Source organism: Ambystoma mexicanum, chromosome 5q (assembly GCF_040938575.1).
Source record: "Ambystoma mexicanum isolate Mex_15411 chromosome 5q, UKY_AmexF1_1, whole genome shotgun sequence".
NCBI lineage: Eukaryota > Metazoa > Chordata > Amphibia > Caudata > Ambystomatidae > Ambystoma > Ambystoma mexicanum.
In genome coordinates, this window is record NC_090933.1 from 321,148,503 (window position 1) to 321,168,311 (window position 19,809).

Here is a 19,809-nt window from a genome sequence, read left to right on the forward strand (position 1 = left end):
GAGGACTCAATATGTGTCTGTTTTGTTCGCAAGCAAGCTGAAACTGTTCTAAGAACACTCGCGGTGTCCTGAAATGTTTGCAAATAAACAAAATGGGGGTGTTCTGAGGACGCTGTCCGTATTGTTCTGTGGCAAGCTGAATGTGTTCTAAGAACACTTGCGGTGTCCTGAAGTGTTCGCAAATAAACAAAATGGGGGTGTTCTGAGGACACTGTCTGTATTGTTCGTTGTCAAGTTGAAAATGTTCTAAGAACTCTCGCGTTGTCCTGAAATGTTCGTAGGGGGTGTCCTGAAGACAGTGTCCGCATTGTTCTTTGTCAGGTGATTGTGTTCTAAGAACACTCGTGGTGTCCTAAAATGTTCATAGGGGGTGTCCTGAAGACGCTGTCCATATTGTTCGTTGTCAAGTTGAAAATGTTCTAAGAACTCTTGCGGTGTTCTGAAATGTTCGTAGGGGGTGTCCTGAAGACGCTGTTCGTATTGTTCGCTGGCAAGTTGAAAGTGTTCTAAGAACACACGCAGTGTCCGTATTGTTCTTTGTCAAGTTGAATGTGTTCTAAGAACACTCGCGGTGTCCTAAAATGTTCGTAAATAAACAAAATGGGGGTGTTCTGAGGACGCTGTCTGTATTGTCCTTTGTCAAGTTGAATGTGTTCTAAGAACACTTGTGGTGTTCTGAAATGTTCGCAAATAAACAAAATGGGGGTGTTCTGAGTACGCTGTTCGTATTGTTCGTTGACAAGTTGAATGTGTTCTAAGAACACTTGTGGTGTCCTGAAATGTTCGTAGGGGGTGTCCTGAAGACACTGTCCGTATTGTTCGATGGCAAGTTGAAAGTGTTCTAAGAACACACGCAGTGTCCGTATTGTTCTTTGTCAAGTTGAATGTGTTCTAAGAACACTCGCAGTGTCCTAAAATGTTTGTAAATAAACAAAATGGGGATGTTCTGAGGACGCTGTCCATATTGTTCGATGGTAAGTTGAATGTGTTCTAAGAACACTCGTGGTGTCCTGAAATGTTCGTAGAGGGTGTCCTGAAGACGCTGTCCGTATTGTTCATTGACAAGTTAAAAATGTTCTAAGAAGTTTTGCAGTGTCCTGCAATGTTCGTAAATATACACAATGGGGGTGTGTTTTAAGAACTCACGCGTTGTCCTGAAATATTCGTAGGGGGTGTCCTGAAGACGCTGTCCGTGTTGTTCAATGGCAAGTTGAATGTGTTCTAAGAACACTCGCGGTGTCCTGAAATGTTTGTAGGGGGTGTCCTGAAGACACTGTCCGTATTGTTCGCTGGCAAGTTGAAAGTGTTCTAAGAACACACGCAGTGTCCGTATTGTTCTTTGTCAAGTTGAATGTGTTATAAGAACACTTGTGGTGTCCTGAAATGTTCGCAAATAAACAAAATGGGGGTGTTCTGAGTACGCTGTTCGTATTGTTCGTTGACAAGTTGAATGTGTTCTAAGAACACTTGTGGTGTCCTGAAATGTTCGTAGGGGGTGTCCTGAAGACACTGTCCATATTGTTTGATGGCAAGTTGAATGTGTTCTAAGAACACTGGTAATGTCCGCGGACATTAAAAGTTTCCATAGGCCATAGTTGAAATGTTTGACTCTATGAGTGTGATATGCTGCGGTGGTTGTGGCCAGGGCATAGAGTGTTTGGTGCATGACCATTTGGTCATGCACCCAACACTCTATGCCCTGGCCACAACCACCGCAGCATATAACACTTACAGTTGCTTATAACTTTGGGTCAAAAACAAATTTATAAGGAACAAAGTTATAAGATATTATGGGTGTGATATGCTGTGATGGTTGTGGGCAGGGCATAGAGTGTATAATATACTTACTGTTTGGTTTAGTAACTGGAGTACATGTATTTCTTGTTAATGTCTGTGATAAAATAAAATAGCATGTTAATATTAGTATTTTGTAATGACTTATTACATTGTATAATCAACATTTTTTTTGACCCTCATATTTAGTAGATTACAAACCAGAGTACTGTGCAATTTGCTCAGTTTCTGTGTTCATTGCTAAAATCATTGGGTCTGTGGAAGAAAAAAAAAACATGTTGGATTAAAAAAAAAAACCTTTTTCTGTTATGCTACAGTTTATTTGTTTGTTTGTTTTCAGTGTTCACTTGTTGCTTCTGGCTAATGCTTTATACATTGGGTTGTTGTATTTTTTGGAGCAGTAACAGATTATTTATTTGTTTGGATATTATGAAATTTTGGAGCAGTTAGATACCATAGGCGTATTCTAACTGTGTATTTATTGATATATTTTAGTGGTATTGATTTATTTGTTTGGATATTGTTACATTTTTGGACAGTTAGATACCAAGTGGCGTATTCTAACTGTCTATTTTTTTATATATTTTAGTGGTATTGATTTATCTGTTTCGATATTGTTAAATTTTGGGACAGTTAGATACCAATTGGCGTATTCTAACTGTCTATTTTTTGCTCTAATTTAGTGGTATTCATTTATTTGATTAGTTGTTGTAGAATCTTTGGGCAGTTAGATAGCTTTTGGAATATTTAACAGTTTATTTTTTACTACAAGTTTACTTAAGGTTTAAGTACAGTTTAGTTATCAAAGTTTGTTTTTAAGAACATTAAATAAGCGTTTGTAAGATTTGCTGTTAATCTTTGATTTAGAGTAATGGTACTATCATTACATTCAAACCATCCACATTTCTTTTTTATATATGCAGTGCAGTTCCCTGAATTGGTTGTAGCTCCTGCATGGTAGATTATACCTAATGCTGTGAAGGTTTTCTTACCAAGTGATATTTGACCATGTGTGAATCCAGTCAGCTTGCAGTTGTTTTTGGTACCATCTGCATTGTAATGTAGAAGCATTAGTATTACAAATGTACTATGTGTTTGTATTACTAACATAGAGCGATTATCTGAATTGCAGGTAGAACATAATCTACCATGGTTTGCATTTTGTACAAGTTGCTGAAATGGAATGGATTCACAATTAGGTATTGATATATATACGAAGCGTTCATTGGGGATTTCTTCTTGTGTCACATTGTTGCAGAGAGTGCATGCATGTTTCCACACGTATGAAATCTGGAAGATTTCATTTATAGGTATGTTTTTGTTTTCCAGTACTTGTAGTAAGTACATTAGAAATTCTTGTGGATCTTCCTGTGAGTTTATAGTGAATTTCGTCATTCCAGCACAGTAGTCCAATTGTTGTCTTATTTCATAAACACTATACGTGTTGTCAGGATTGCTTGCTGCATTTCTGTGAAGTACTAACATTTGCATACACAATGGGTCTGTACTGTGTAAGTAAATGTTGTCAACAATTGGTGGTAATTGAAATAGAATATTCATTGCTACATTTGCGTAGCAACTTACACCAATTATATTTGAGAGTTTAAATGGACCAGGTACTTCTGTATCTGACTGCTTTTTTTGAAGTTTGTCTTCCTTCTTTGAAGAAGTACCTGGTTTACTTTCCCTAATTGTTTCTTTTTTGCTTGTGGTACTTGATGAATTATTACTTTCTTTTACACTCTTTGGAGGATTTGCAGTGACATTTCTGTTTGATTTATTTTTCTTTTATAACGTTTTACATTTTGTGGAACAGAATATGTGTTTAGATGGGGGTGTATAGTGAGTGAAGTCTATTGTATTCTAAAATGCATGGAATATCAGCATTTATTTTACTTGCATCAAAGTTGATTAGAAATAGACCGTCAGGTGTGCGTAAGCGTGATAGTGCTACATAGCTCATGCCTTCTTTAAAGACTGTGTTACCAATATCTATCATTGCTTTGTCTAGGGTAAGACCTTGTGATTTATGAATCGTGACTGCGTATGCAAGAGTTAGAGAAAATTGTTCTCTGCGTACATACATGTCTTTGAAGAGAAGGAATCGAGCTGTTGAGCGTCCTATCCTTTTTACTTCTGAAAGTTTGTCAAAGAGTATATTGACAAACTGAATTTTGTTGTCACGTGGGTATGTTTGAATGCCAACAACTGAACCCAGTGCTCCATTAACTAGTCCTTGGTCCACGTGAAGGTTACGTTTAAGCATTACTCTGCAATTTAAGGATAATTGTAATATATTTTCTATGCCTGCTGTGTTTGAGATTGATTTTTCTAAACTATTTAGTCTTGTTGTGGCTTGGTCACACATGGGTAGTGTCATACCATGTACATCTAGTTTGTCTGTGGCGCTAACTTCCATTATTGGTTGCATTTCTTGGCTTAACATTATTTAATTGAATTTGAAACAGCTTGCAAGAGTTGGCATTAAGGCCATACAATTGACATTTATTGTGGGCTAATTGTTCCATAACATCTGTAGCACATGCATTATCGCCATACAGTGCATTAATTTGCCGGGTTTTCAATATTGCTTCTGCTTCTTTAGAAAGTAGACCAACTCTGATACTTTTAAAGATGTTGGCATAAGTGAGATCTGCAGATTGCTGCATGTTTTCTGTTAATTCTCTGTATTGGAAATGTTGCCAAAGGTTGACATTTCCAATGCTGCCAACAGTTTTACGGCAGAGTTTTTGTCCTAATGTTTTAAAAATAGGCTCCCCTTTTACTGGTGTCAATTGAAGAAGATCTCCGAAAACAATAATGTGTTTTCCTGCAAAGAGCTCTTCATAGTTTGTTTTGAGTACTTCTTGTAATCTGAGGTGAATCAAAGCCAACATTAGGTTGGTCACTTCATATATTAGTAGCATTTTCATTTGTTTCAATACTCTGCATAGTTCCATTGCAGCTTCTGCAGAAAGTTTTTAATAGTCTAATTTGTTCTGTTGTTCTACTGGCAATAGTAGTAATCGGTGTAAAGTGACACCACCTATGTTGTAGGCAGCTAAACCTGTGGGGGCAGTGACAATAGCTGACAGTTTGTTGTTTGTCAATTGTTGAAGGAACTTACTGATGATTTTGATTAGGAATGTTTTGCCAGAACCAGCTTCACCCCTGACGTACAGTAGTATAGGTTTATAATTATGGCAGGAACATTCTTTATTTTCATGTTGTACACCATGTGCAATTTGTGTTGTTACTTCTTGAAAAATGCTACGTTGTTCATTGTTTAGTTTTGATTGTAGTATAGTTAAGTCTTCTTTATCTTCATACTGACACATGGTGTTTTCTACTTCTATCATAGCTAATTCTGCCTAATTTATTATTAGTGTTTCTCCCAGTGGTTCTTGGCTTCCTGTTACAGAAGGTTGACTACTGTCAGGAGTGCCCTTATCTAGTTGGGCCTGGAGTTCTTCTTCGTGTTGCTGTTAATTGTGCAACATTGTTTTGTATTGTGTAAGGTTTACATCTGTTATAATGCTTTCATTTGCTTTGAAAGCACCTTCATATGAGTCATAGTTATTTAGTATTTCTTCTTCTTTTCTCCATGGTTTAAAGAGTTTTAGCAGGGACATGTAATATACTTCTTTATGTTGAAGAGTCGTTAATGACAATTTGATATGATTAATTAAATTTGGTTTAGTGAGTTTAACTAAGCTGCCTTCACAGTTTGTCACTCTATATTTACCTTTTTTTCATCAGGTTTTATATTATTTTTGCATGTGTAGTTTTGGGCTATGTGGTATAGACACATGGTTTCCAAAGTATTACTTCTGTTTGGGTAGTATGTGTCCAATAAATTGTTTTTTAAAATGTCTTGGCTGTTGGGATCATGTTTGGCTATTGTTTCTATATCTTCGTATGATTTTAGAACTCTTTTGCTAGATTTAGGTGGACCAAGAGTTAGCCATACTATATTTTCAGATTTACCATACAATGCAGAACCAGTTAAACGATCAGCTGCTTCATATGATCCAGATTCTCTATGGGAGAGCATTTTTATGCCAAAGCTGTATAATTTCTGAGACACTTTTTTATCTGATGACAGGTCATTCCAGAGGTCTTGGATCTCTGTCTTTTCTGCTTTGGTTAAGTATGCTGTGACATATCGTGCAACTGCAGTAGAATTGTCTGCACTGTACTTCATATCTATGTTTGCATTCCATAAGTGGGCAATGATTGCATTATAATCATTGATATATTTTTCTTTTTCGTTTCTTTTTATGTAATATATATTTTTGGGTGACTTACCTTTAACACTATGTCTAACTGAAGACATGAGGTTGTTCACTTGACCTGTATTTGTAACTGGTCTAGGGAAACCAAATCGGCATTTGGTGTAGTATTTCCCTTTGTTTTTGTATTTGCTACGACAATATTTTCCACATTTGTGTCTTTGAAATTGTAAAATTTGTACATGAAGATCACTATTTGTGGCTTCTGATGGAATTTCACAAGTGACATATTTTTCAATAAACTGTAAAACAGTGGCATCACTGTCTTGACCAAATTTAGGAGCATCTTTAATCCATAAAAGCATGTGGATATGTGGTGCTCCTCTGGCTTGGTATTCTTTATCCAAAAGAAGTGTTGCACTTCTCCAAGTGGAGGAACAGTTTTATTACAAATAAAATGTAGCATAGCAATGAAGCGATGGTGATCTTGAAACATTAACAGGATCCAAAGAACAAAGTTCTCCAGGTGTTAGTATATCTATGTTTGTTTTGTTTTTGTTTGATATGCGTAGGAAATCATGTAAATCTTCCCATGCATATTCTGCACAACTTAATGTAACAAACCAAGTGGGTGGGCCAAGGTTTCTGATCATACAACGTACATCTCCATGACGTTGAAACCAGTACTCTTTAGTACCACGCATATTTGCTAATAGATTTGTAATATTTGATTGTAAAATCTCATCCTTTTGTTGCACTTTTTGTAATAATTGTGTAGCTGTCATATTTTGAAAGTGTGATCCTGATTTTAATATGTGTGCAACTCGGTAACATAAAGTTGCTAGTTCACTTTCAAAGAGTAGGTGGAATATGTATTCCACATTTTGTCTAAATCTGGGATTTTCAGAATACATCCGTAATGAGCGGTATTCTGATGCTGGTATTTGAATAGGTCTATCATCGTACCTTCCTCCTTTGCCAGTAGGAAAGAGTAGAGGAAAAGCATGTGCTTCTATACTTTTTTCCCATATGCTGATTGGTGATCCTTTTGTTGGATGCATTTGGTATGTTTCCAGTGCATCTTCTATGGTGTCATTAGAGTGCAAAGGATAAATTGTATAATGGTCTAAATTATTTGATATTGTAGCAGGATCTAGGAACTCAAATTGACAAGTTTCTTGTGTTTCTTGAATTATTTCAGTTGTATCCTTCAAGTTTTCTTCAATATTAATTTCTTTGTAATAGTCATTATTCTCTTTAAGATATTGCAAGGCTTGTCTAACTTTATGTAAATCTACCAGCTGTTGCCATATTTTTTTGTCTTTTGCAGGTACTCCATTTACTAAGATAATTAAAGATTGCTGCATTGGACGTTGCACTTCTAGAGTATGTACATTTCCTTTTAGATCTGATGGTAAATAAACTACTTTTCCACGAATGCCTTTTACCAATTCAGAGGGAGGTAATTTTGCTGTTTTTGGTTGAAGGCGTATTATTGCTTGAAATGGGTGCACTGTTTGAATTATGGTGCTCTCATATAAATTAAGTTGTTGTAGGGGTTTTGGCAGTGGGTATAAGTCCAAATTATTTGTGATAGCATGTGAAGGAGTTTGGTTGTTGTCAAGTTTTGTAGTGCAGTAACTGCAAAGTATTAAGGGGTCAGTTATTTCCTATTTGTTTTCTGCTACAAGGTAGAGAGCTAATTCAAACCATTTAGAATCTTCACTGTCTTCTATTTTGTATGATAGGTCTACAGTGTTACTTTTATAAAAAGTTCTGCGGCAACATAGACACATCACTTCAGCTGATGTACTTTTAAATTTTATTATTTCTTTTTTGTATGTGTTTACTAAAATGTTGCCATGTGTAGAATTGTTGCTAATTTGGTTTAAAGCTATTTCATTCTGTAAGTGGCTATCACTTCCAAAATATTTTTTCTGGATATAGTCAATTTCTTCAGGTAGGTCTTTTGCTGTACCATGTAGAAGAATGTTATTTAAATTTGCGAGTGCTAAAGCAGGACGTTTAGCATAGTGCAGTTTATAGACTAGATTTCTTATAGTTGAATGATGTGTTGATATCCTTGGTTCCATGTAATAACGTCACCACAAAAATCTCGCCATACAAAAATATTGCTGAAAAATGGGCGTTTTTTGTGGCAACATTATTGCATGGAACATGCGGGGGACACCCCCGCAACCACAAACTTATTTTTTTTTGTTTATTTTTTTGCCCCTGTTCCCATATATATGGTCACCCATATAATATTGCCACGACCTTTTCCCGGCGATATTATTTACGGCGACCATATATATGGGGATAATATTACCTGATACCATACCCTTTTGATATCATGGAAGGTGGTTTTACAAGTAGGTCCTGTAATGCAGGCCAATGAATGTCCTTGTAGTCCTGTGTACTTGCGCACTGGATAGGTATCCATATTTTGCAGTAGTTTAATTTTGATTTTGTCTTTGCTTTTTACATATTGATGGAGGAATTGGCGTAAAGACTTGAAAAATTGTTTGGGAATGTTACACTTTGACGTGCATGGCCATTTGTACACTAGATGTTCTGATTCAGTTGAATGGAGGGGTAATTCTAAGTTTTCAGGGCATATTTTTGTAAGGAATACTTCTTGTTCCATTGTGGTATTATTCACTTTTTCATAACCTCGACCACTGCTATGCATGGCAATTGTATTCGTTTGCTTTTGTTTGTACGCTTCTGCATTAAAGTTTGGTTCTGTGCTCGTAGTGTGATTCCATTCACCTACGCATATACTTAAGAAGTTCTTTCTGTTGACATTTTGTTTATTGAAAAGTCTTTTTTGTAATTTAGTTATTAGTTTTGTTAGTGGTTTCATTTTGTTTAACACTAAAATAAATAACTTTCTTTTGAGAAGAATTGCACTGTCTATCAACGCTTCTAAGATTAATTTCCTACGATAGGTTTTAAGGGTTGAACCTGGTTTCTCTCCTGTTTTTATAAGATTTTGAAGGACTCTGTGACGGAACATTTTGGCTAAAAAACTTTTCTTGGTATGCTTACTTTGAACTTTATCAAGATTTATAGAAGCAGTTTTATCTGTAGTGAAAGCTGATTTTGTGTTAATTGTTTTCTGGTTTGTTTTAAATTTTGATAGAGGAGGCAAAGTTTTTCCACTTGAAACTTCTTTTGTTTCACTAAATGACTGTATTAGCTGTTTTGTTTCAACTTCTTTTACAAATTCCGCTAGATATGTATGCTTATGTTGGACACTTTTATTTTCATTTGCTCAACTTCTGTGTTGCTTTCTACGGATTTGACTTTTGGTAGGCATTCTTTAGAGTCTGTTGAAAAAAATAAAGAAGGTATAGGTTGGGGTGTTCTGCAATGTATGTGTGCTGTGTGCATGAGTGTTTGAGTAAGATGATAAAGATGTATGTAATGGTGTGTGTTTGTGCATTGGGAACTACAACTAGTAGGGATGGGTATTCTTGAATTTATATGCTACTAAACTGGGGTTCAGATGACAGAAAAAAGTAAGCTAGTGGTGTGGAGAAGTACAAATAGTTAATCTAATGTATACAATTAAAACAGTTGTTTGTTCTATACTATACAAATTGTAGCGTTTGAGTTGGATAATTTGTGTGTCCAAAAATAGGAATGTGCGGGCCATCCTGTCTGTAAATCGCTGTTTAAGACATGGGGATTTTTGGACAGAATGGTGCACAATCTCTATTTTTAGGCACAGAAATAGCATGAATTAACTTTACAGTATGTTTCAGTAATAATACAAATATTATTGTGATATTCTACTTACTTTTTTTTTTTAAAATGAACAGGTTAATTCTTAGTTCTTCTTTGTTCTTCAAATTTGGTTGCTTCTTTTCAGGAGAATGGTCTTCACTGAAATTGTAAAAGAAACAAATTAGTAATTTTATTTGTATATAGCACTGTTTTTAATTTAGACATTGATTTTTTTAATTGAAATTCTCAGCGCCTTCCTCAAAACCATTCAAACAATCTTATTTACATAAAATATGTCGCACCAGTTCAATACACATGATATGTTCTTAATGAACAAATTGTATTGTAATGACTAACTTTAGCAAACAAAATATCTTTACTATGTTTGTGAAATTCATAATGTACCACTGAATACCACTATTTCTATAACTAAGCTCTTCCAGGTAATAGTGTCTCAATGTCATGCTTAAATTAAAGTAATTAAATAAATAAAGAAATAAAACAAAAATATTAAGTCAGTTTGAAAATGTGTTCATGTATTGTACAGAAAATATGCATACCTGTAGTTTGTGTTCATGCATTTGGATATGCATGGAGCTGCAAGTAGAAATATTGGAGACTGGTACAGTATTTCTTGTAGATGGTGCATGCCAATGATATGACACTTGTACTCAGAGAGATTCACAGTACATTTGCAGTACTGATCTATGATGATGCAGTTAGATGTAGAGGTCTTGAATGTGATTGGTGGATGGTCATGTGACTTCTTAGCTACATCCAATGAGGGAATGGTGAAGTGGAAAGTGAAGTGGAAATGGTAGAAGGGCTGTTCATGTTACGATATGTCCACGGACATGGCGGTAGTTCGCGGACATCGGGTGTTACATCTGGGGATTTTTGGGTTCAGAAGTCATGAGAATGAGCACTGAAAGGGATTGGTCAGGAAAGTTTAGTGGGTGTGTTGTGCCAGGAGAGAGTTTCTCAGATACTCTTTTTGCTGAGAGAACAACAGATAGCTATGGCTGTGTGTTTCAGAAAACAGATTGTTTGGATTTTGGGAGATTCATGGATACATTGGTTGAAGGTGCATGCAGAAAGCTGTGGAGTAGCTGTAGATCTTGGATTTTCAACATGTGGAATTACACTGGCATGGAATACGTGGAATGAAGTGGTTGGACTTGCTACCTCTTTGTGCTAGTTTGGAGACAGAGCAACATCCAGACATAATTGTAATTCATTGTGGATGGAACAGTTCAGGACTTGTGTCTGGAATTTCTTTGCAATTTTCTATGAAAGAAGGACTTGGGAAGGTCATGGACATGTTCCCTAATTCTCAAGTAATATTGTCACGGATTGCACAGAGACAAATGTGGCTTCATTCTTCTCCATTTGGTCCACAAATGGAAAAAAGCAAGGCGCAATGTTAATAAGGCTGTTTGTGCCTTTCTAAGAGATTTTCGCATGTCCTCTTTTCACAATGAAAATATTATGTTTCGTAGTACATACATCTTTTGCAGAGATGGAGTCCATCTTACTTATGCTGGCAATCAGATTTTTTTGAGAAATATACAAAATGCATTACGACCTTTTTTAGAATTACAGCATCCATTTTGAAGTAGATGTTAAGTATTTATAATTTTTGACATACAAACACCTCCCAAAGGCTCTTTTCAGAGCCACTACTTCCTACCAGAGAAAATTGCAATGGTTATGATAGGGTAGAAACCCAATTTTTTAGATGTCCGTGGACTGTCCGCGGACTTCTAAAAAATATAAAGGGCCCTGCTTCATTTATTTTCACTTCTATTTTTTAACTGTGAAAGGCGGCTCTGAAAAGAGCCTTATTTTTTTGATTTTTGTAATTTTTTATTTTTTTTGGTTTTTTATGCACGACACACTAGGAGAGGAGGGGAAAGGAGGGTAAAGGGGGGACACCAACCACAGGGATAAAAAAAGGCGAGCTGGGGAGAGGAAGATGTAGAGTGGGTTTTATTTGGGTAGTGAGCAGGTCTTCTCATGCTCTGAGATGATAGTCTCAAAAGCACTGCAATGTCGCTCCCCCCTGCAGAGTACTGTGTCACAGTAGATACATACAACTGTGACCTTAGAAAGGTAAGGGTCATCAGAATTCTTTATGGCCTGGTAGGCAGCTTGAGGAAGACGCTGTCCCACAGTGGTGGTCCTTGTGGTGACAGGATCAGAAACAGAGGATGAAGTAGAGGAAATCAACCTACTACGTTCTTTGCAAGGTACAACCTTGCGAATAGCCCCAGAGTGAAATGACCTCAGGTGCCGCTTCATGGTAGGGGTCCTAAAGCTGTACGAACCATGCCCCCTGCAACTAAGTATCATTTTGCAGACATTTCAGGTGACACGGTTCGCACAAGCCTTAGGACCATTCCCATGAATGGTAAACAACCGCCACACCCAAGACTCATGCCTCGTGCAGGTAGTAGGGATTTCCTCTACCTCATTCTCCCCATCCTCTTCTTCCTCCTCTGCATCCTCACTCCTGCTCCCCTCTTCAGGCCTTTGGGGAGGTTGTGGTGGTGGAGGGGGTGGGGGTGGTGCCGAGGCAGACACAGCACCAGGCGGCAGCAGTGGAGCCACAGAAGCCACCAGGTTGAAGATGGAAATCTGTAGGTTGCAGCAAAAATCTCTGTGCTCTGTAGAATAACCAGAAACACAATGAGAATAAGCTCTAGGCCGTGGTCTTTTATTGGGGTGCTTGTGCACAGTCCGCGGACATGCGCGCTATCCGCGGACAGCTCAAACAAAAAAAAAGGTTCAAAAGGTTTCAAAAAGTATGTATAAACTTATACTTAGTATGTGGGACTTGTGCTATGGTGAGTTTCTATTGGAAAATATTGTGGATTACTTGAAAATGTACTTTTAAATTGTTCGGGGACACAAACAGTGTCCGCATTCAGAACACGTGATCAGCGTGGGCGCGGTCACATGGTCGCTTCGCGAACATGTTCGCGAAGGAAGCAGCTCTCCGCAGGACACCAAATGCACGGGCATTGGTTTGCGCATGCGCGTTGATGTTCTACGGACACTGTTCGGGTCCTGAAGTAATTAAAAGTGTGTCAGACGTCAAACGAACAGTTACGGACAGGCGTTTGTTCTTAGAACAGTGTCAACTTCTTTGCGAACAATACGGACAGTAATAGCGTCCTCAGAACACCTCCATTTTCGTTTCTTTACGAACATTTCAGGACACTGCATTTGTTCTTAGAACAGTTTCAACTTGCTAACGAACAGTACGGACAGGAATACTGTTCTTCAGAACACCTCCATTTTCATTTATTTACGAACATTTCAGAACACCAAATGTGTTCTTAGAACAGTTTCAACTTGCTAACGAACAGTACGGACAGGTATAGTGTTCTTCAGCACACCCCCATTTTTGTTTATTTACGAACATTTCAGAACACCAATTGTGTTCTTAGAACAGTTACAACTTGCTAGTGAACAGTACGGACAGGTATAGTGTTCTTCAGGACAGCTCCATTTTCGTTTATTTACGAACATTTCAGGACACCACGTGTGCTCTTAGAACAGTTTCAACTTGCTAGCGAACAGTACGGACAGGTATAGTGTTCTTCAGGACACCTCCATTTTCATTTATTTACAAACATTTCAGAACACCCGCGCTGTCCTCGGGCACCTACTTTGTTTTTTGTTTTTTTTAAACGGAAACTAATTACAACTCAATATAAAAATTTAACTTTATTTAACATATATTAATAATTTATGACAGAGAAAGTGAGGCAGAAACAGAAACAAAAACAGGAGAATTAGGGGTTTCAACATGATTAGTATCAGGTGAAGAAGGGATGGAAGTCTCATCAAAACATTTTGGGTTATGGAGAGAGTTTGGGGATAATTGACTGGGATATGGTGAGGGGGTACAAGTACATATGGGGCAATGGTATGACGTTTTTGTTTTCAAAATGATCTTCAACAAAAGTTTTCAAATTATTAAAATTGGTCAACAATAAATCCATTTTTTTCTTTTATGCTGTCAAGCGTGTTTTCCATAACAGCTTCTTCAGAGGTATTTTCTATTTTGGTATGCGCTGTACAAAAAAAAAAATATATATATATATATATATATGTTAAATGTATATAAAATAATAATAATTAAATGGTTTATATTGTCAAGTGTTTACGGTTAGTTTCACTATCTTGTGACATTTCCTCATGTGTGAAATGCTCCTCTAGCCATTCAAGATACTAGACATTTCTGAGAGAAAAAAAAATATATTATTTAAATATGTATTTAAATGAATGGTTAGTGTGTTACATATATGGGTTACATTTCTTATATATTCCTACATATAATGTGTATGTGTGTTGCTTTTTGAATTTGTTAAATGTTCCTATGTTATGATATAACAATCAAACATACCCCCCCAGATTTTTTAGGTAGTGGTACTGTTCTCCGAACATGTCTGCGGACATTAAAAGAGTTTGCGGACATCAAGTTCAGTAGAAGAGGTTCAGTATGTTCCATATTACATGTACATAAAGTCAAAGTTATTATTGTAAAGTTGTGCTACTAAAAACCTATGAAATTCAGTGAAAAAATGTTGTTAAAGGGACGTTATGGTTAAGTTGCGCTACTAACAACCTATGAAATTCAGTGAAAAAAACTTTGTTAAAGGGACTTTATGGTTAAGTTTCGCTACTAAAAACCTATGAAATTCAGTGAAAAAACTTTGTTAAAGGGACGTTATGATTAAGTTGCGTTACTAAAAACCTATGAAATTCAGTGAAAAAATGTTCTTAATGGGACGTTATGGTTCCAAGTAAAACCGAAAAACCCTTGAAATTCGCCAGTTATGGTAAGCTAAGCACCCATAACTCGCGCCACCACAGTGCACTGCTAAGACTAACACCCAGGACATCAAAGATGACCTCACAAATGTCATTGATGACATCACTGATGACATCCCATGTCTGGCTCCCCCTTTTTTCCTTTACTGACATATCTAGGCCACATGGTTTTCTTCAGTAACAGTCAGGAATTAAAAGTGGAAAAGGTAGTATATTTGTAGACTTATCCTTCAAGTATGTTTTTACAATAATTCCCTTAGGATCCAGTCATATCATATGAAACATATACATAGGGGAAGACACAAGCTTGAAAGACAGCAATCCTTTCTGTGCACTAAAATAATCAGTAGAGTTGTCAGCACTTTCTGATAGTTCTGTTGTTTTTTTATTACTGTACTTTCCCTGTATATGCTCCTATTTTTATATCTTGTATTCACACTACTTTCCTTAGAGTCCAGGCACATCATGTGATATATATATATATATATATATATATATATATATATATATATATATATATATATATATATATATATATATATTTAAAAATACACATGTGTGAAGGAAAGTTGTAGCACTACAAAAAAAAACCAACAACACCATGTGGAAAATAAACCCTGCACACACGACCAAACCGCTTGCTCAAAAAAACGTCTTTTATTGCATTTCAAAAAATCTCGTGCCACCAACACTGCCTAATGGCTTAAAAAGGGCAGACATCATGTCCATGCCTCCCTTCCTGACAATCAGGTTTAAAAAGAACACTCACCCCACCAGGGTGGAAACCGCCACGCGTTCCGCTTGATTAACAAGCTTCCTCAGGCTTTTTTCTTCCCAAATACGTGAAAACACATTTCTTTTATAAAACAGGGAATGGGTCAGCATCGGTGTTAGGCTCCTCCCATTAGTTTTTAAATACCCGATCATGTGATCGCGAAAGACTGTATTAGTCAGCTCACAAGTTAGCTGCCATCTTTGAAAGTGTTCAAAGTGACTAAATTTCGATTAACGCTAATTCTATATAAGCAAATGCTATGATAGAAAATTGATAGAAAAGCGAGGGAGAAGGCACACACCAGATGCCATACCCTAATTCCTGAACAAACATTAAAAACAATAATGATGTGTTTATGAGCGCAAATGCAGTAAAATATCATTAAATGGTTTGGTTTCATCCTACATGATGAAAACCACAAACCATTACACTCCATGGTACGGAGTGTCCTTGACTGAAGCCAGAGAGGAGTGCAGCGCATTCCTGTGTTCACTCACGTTATGTCACATGATCTTTCTATATATGTAACATTATTTGAAAAAAGCTACACACTTGATAGTACACAAACAACGCAAACTGTAATAGTTTAAAAGGAACTCAACCAATTTAAACTCACAGGTGCAAAATACATGCCCAAGTAAACAGCAGATCGAAAAGTGCATGGTGCATAAATAGTAGCAATGACTTCCCCCTTAATAGGCGAATACTCTTAATAAAGTGCCAGTGCACTGGCACTTTACGAAGCAACATTTGCTCTCTAAGTTGGGAGTTATTGCCGTTGTTTATACACCATGTACTTTTCTATTTTAGCCGACTTGGACTACCATGCATACTTATGTAACTTGTCGTGACTTTATTATGATGCACTGCCACTTTATTAAGAGTATTCGCCTATTAAGGGGGGAGTCATTGCTACTATTTATGCACCATGCACTATTCGATCTGCTGTTTACTTGGGCATGTATTTTGCACATGTGAGTTTAAAGTGGTTGAGTTCCTTTTAAACTATTACAGTTTGCGTTGTTTGTGTACTATCAAGTGTGTAGCTTTTTTCAAATAATGTTACATATATAGAAAGATCATGTGACATAATGTGAGTGAACACAGGAATGCGCTGCACTCCTCTCTGGCTTCAGTCAAGGACACTCCGTACCATGGAGTGTAATGGTTTGTGGTTTTCATCATGTAGGATGAAACCAAACCATTTAATGATATTTTACTGCATTTGCGCTCATAAACACATCATTATTGTTTTTAATGTTTGTTCAGGAATTAGGGTATGGCATCTGGTGTGTGCCTTCTCCCCCGCTTTTCTATTAATTTTCTATCATCGCATTTGCTTATATAGAATTAGCGTTAATCGAATTTAGTCACTTTGAACACTTTCAAAGATGGCAGCTAACTTGTGAGCTGACTAATACAGTCTTTCGCGATCACATGATCGGGTATTTAAAAACTAATGGGAGGAGCCTAACATTGATGCTGACCCATTTCCTGTTTTATAAAAGAAATGTGTTTTCACGTATATGGGAAGAAAAAGCCTGAGGAAGCTTGTTAATCAAGCGGAACGCGTGGCGGTTTCCACCCTGGTGGGGTGAGTGTTCTTTTTAAACCCGATTGTCAGCAAGGGAGGCATGGACATGATGTCTGCCCTTTTTAAGCCATTAGGCAGTGTTGGTGGCACAAGATTTTCTGAAATGCAATAAAAGATGTTTTTTTGAGCAAGCGGTTTGGTTGTGTGTGCAGGGTTTATTTTCCACATGGTGTTGTTGGTTTTTTTTTGTAGTGCTACAACTTTTCTTCACACATGTGTATTTTTAAATATTTAGAAATCCGGCCAAGATTTCTGTCCCTAGCACCAGCTACGAGTAGGCTGAGCACTATTTTTGGCATATCAGTTGTTTTTTATATATATATATATATATATATATATATGGTAAGTAGCAGCTTTGAATCAGAGCAATCATTTTTCTGCATAAAGGTAATCAGTTAGGTTATGAACACTTTTTGCTACTACTGCTGTTTTTTTCTTACTTCAATTTCCTTGTATATACTCATATTTGTATGTGGTGTTGTCTCTTTGTGTTTTGTCTATAATAATGCAATTATGTAGTAAGTGGGTTTTATTATTTACTTATCACATCTTTCACAGTATGCAAAAGTCAAATAAGAAAACAGTTATCATTTCTCTATTCAACATGGCAAGCTTATAAATATTGTACCGCCATCATGTATGCTGCACACAACGCCTATGTTTCTACATAAGCACCTTAGTATAGTGGTTGGACTAATTAGCCCTTGATATTTATTCCAATGATCATTGACACTTTTTTAAATTAACATTACAATAAGAAACCCTTGTACAGACTTTTCATAAAAGGTAAATGCACATGTGATGTCATCAGTGATGTCATCAATGACATTTGTGATGTCATCTTTGATGTCCTGGGTGTTAGTCTTAGCAGTGCACGGTGGTGGCGCGAGTTATGGTTGCTTAGCTTACCATAACTGGCGAATTTCAAGGGTTTTTCGGTTTTACTTGGAACCATAACGTCCCTTTAACAAAGTTTTTTCACTGAATTTCATAGGTTTTTAGTAGCGCAACTTAATCATAACGTCCCTTTAACAAAGTGTTATCACTGAATTTCATAGGTTTTTAGTAGCGCAACTTAACCGTAACGTCCCTTTAACAAAGTTTTTTCACTGAATATATATATATATATATATATATATATCTTTTTCTCTTCAGAAATTGTTAGGAATACCAATAATACTCATTAAACCCATAAATACACTAGGCTTGATCTTGTCTGTTGATCAATGTCTATGATATGACACTACAAATAATTATAATAGTTTTTATATGCTAAAAGACTTATAAGTCTTCTAATTTGTAAAAGATTCTGTAGTCTTTCGTTTACAATCAATATGTGTGATTGGAATGACCTTTTTGGATTGACCCCATGAAGATGACATACTCAGTTCCAGAAAGTGAATGCAACCTCCTCATTTTTGTGCCTCTCTCATTCCCCTGACATACAAAACAGGAGCATTGAGATAGTATGTCTACTTTCCTTTATTCTCGCAACATGAATTTCCATTCCTTCCCATGCCCCTCCACTTCCTACCCCTTCCTGATTCCCTCTCAGTGTCCCTAGTCGCACCCTCTTAAAGGGCTTCTGTCCATTTTTCACCACAACACCTGGTTTATCAGGGAGGTTCGCCGTTTACATTTGTTCGATGAGGCATAGGGGTTTCTAAATGACTCGTTGAGGGTGCTCATGTAATTTGCAATGCTCTCTGGACCCCTCCACGCCAAGTGGGTTGCTTTCCTCTACAGCTCCTGGATCCTCTCCTTTGGCTGCTTTCTCTTCCATCAGTTCTGGCTCTTCCAGGTGTAGTTTGTGGCAGAAAGAGGCATTCTGGGTTATCTTACCCTCGTCTCCTCTCGCGGTGACCATCAGCCCCTTCACCTTGGTAACTAATAGTGGTTCCAGGCTGTATCTCGAGTCAGTCTTCCTTTGCTGTCTTTGTCTTACTAGAATGACCTCGCCGACTGGGGGTTGGATTTCCTTCGCTCTTCTCTTTTGGCCCACCCATTCCTTGACCTGTTTCTTCTTTTCTGCATCTCTTTCTCAGATTTCTGCATCCTGTTCTGGTTTGTAGTCATCTACTTGTGGTAAGCGGTTTTGCAATTTGTATTTTAACATTAGTTGTAGAGTCGTCCGTCCTGTTGCTTCGTGTGGTATGTTTCTGTAACTCCTTAGCATTTGAAATATTGCTTGGGGTATCAAAGTTTGATCAGTGGTGGTGTTCTGTTGGGTTGGCTTCATGGTAGCCATGAATCGTTCAACCATGCCATTGGCTTGTGGCCATAGCAGTGTAAATCATTGATGGCTGAAACCCAGGAGAGTCGAGAATCTGTGAAAGTCTTATCCTTGGAATGGCGGGCTGTTATCAGTCTTCACAGTTTTGGGGATATCCCATTTGCTGAACAGTTCATCGATTACTCCTACCACATGGTGAAACGCTGTGGATTGTACATGTTTGATTAGTTGGAACCGTGAGTACTCATCTATTATTACTCGGAGGTGTCCTCCTTCATCGAGATGGCTGTAAAAGTCCATGGCTATTTTTTTCTAGGGTTCGTCTGATAGTGGTACCACCTGAAGTGGGCATGGGAGACTGTTTGCTGATTTTCTTTGGCAAGGTATGCAGTGGGTCACAGTGTCTTCCATGATTGCATCCATGTACGGGAATCACACTTGATTTTGCAGGATTTTCTTTATGGTTGCAAAACCCCTGGTGACCTTCATGACCTATCATCACAAGAGCTTTCCTTAGACCCGTGGGGACTACTACGTCTCCATGGTGATGGTGGGGGGAAGGGCATTGAGCAACAGGCATGAGATGTAGACTTCTGCCTCTTGTCTC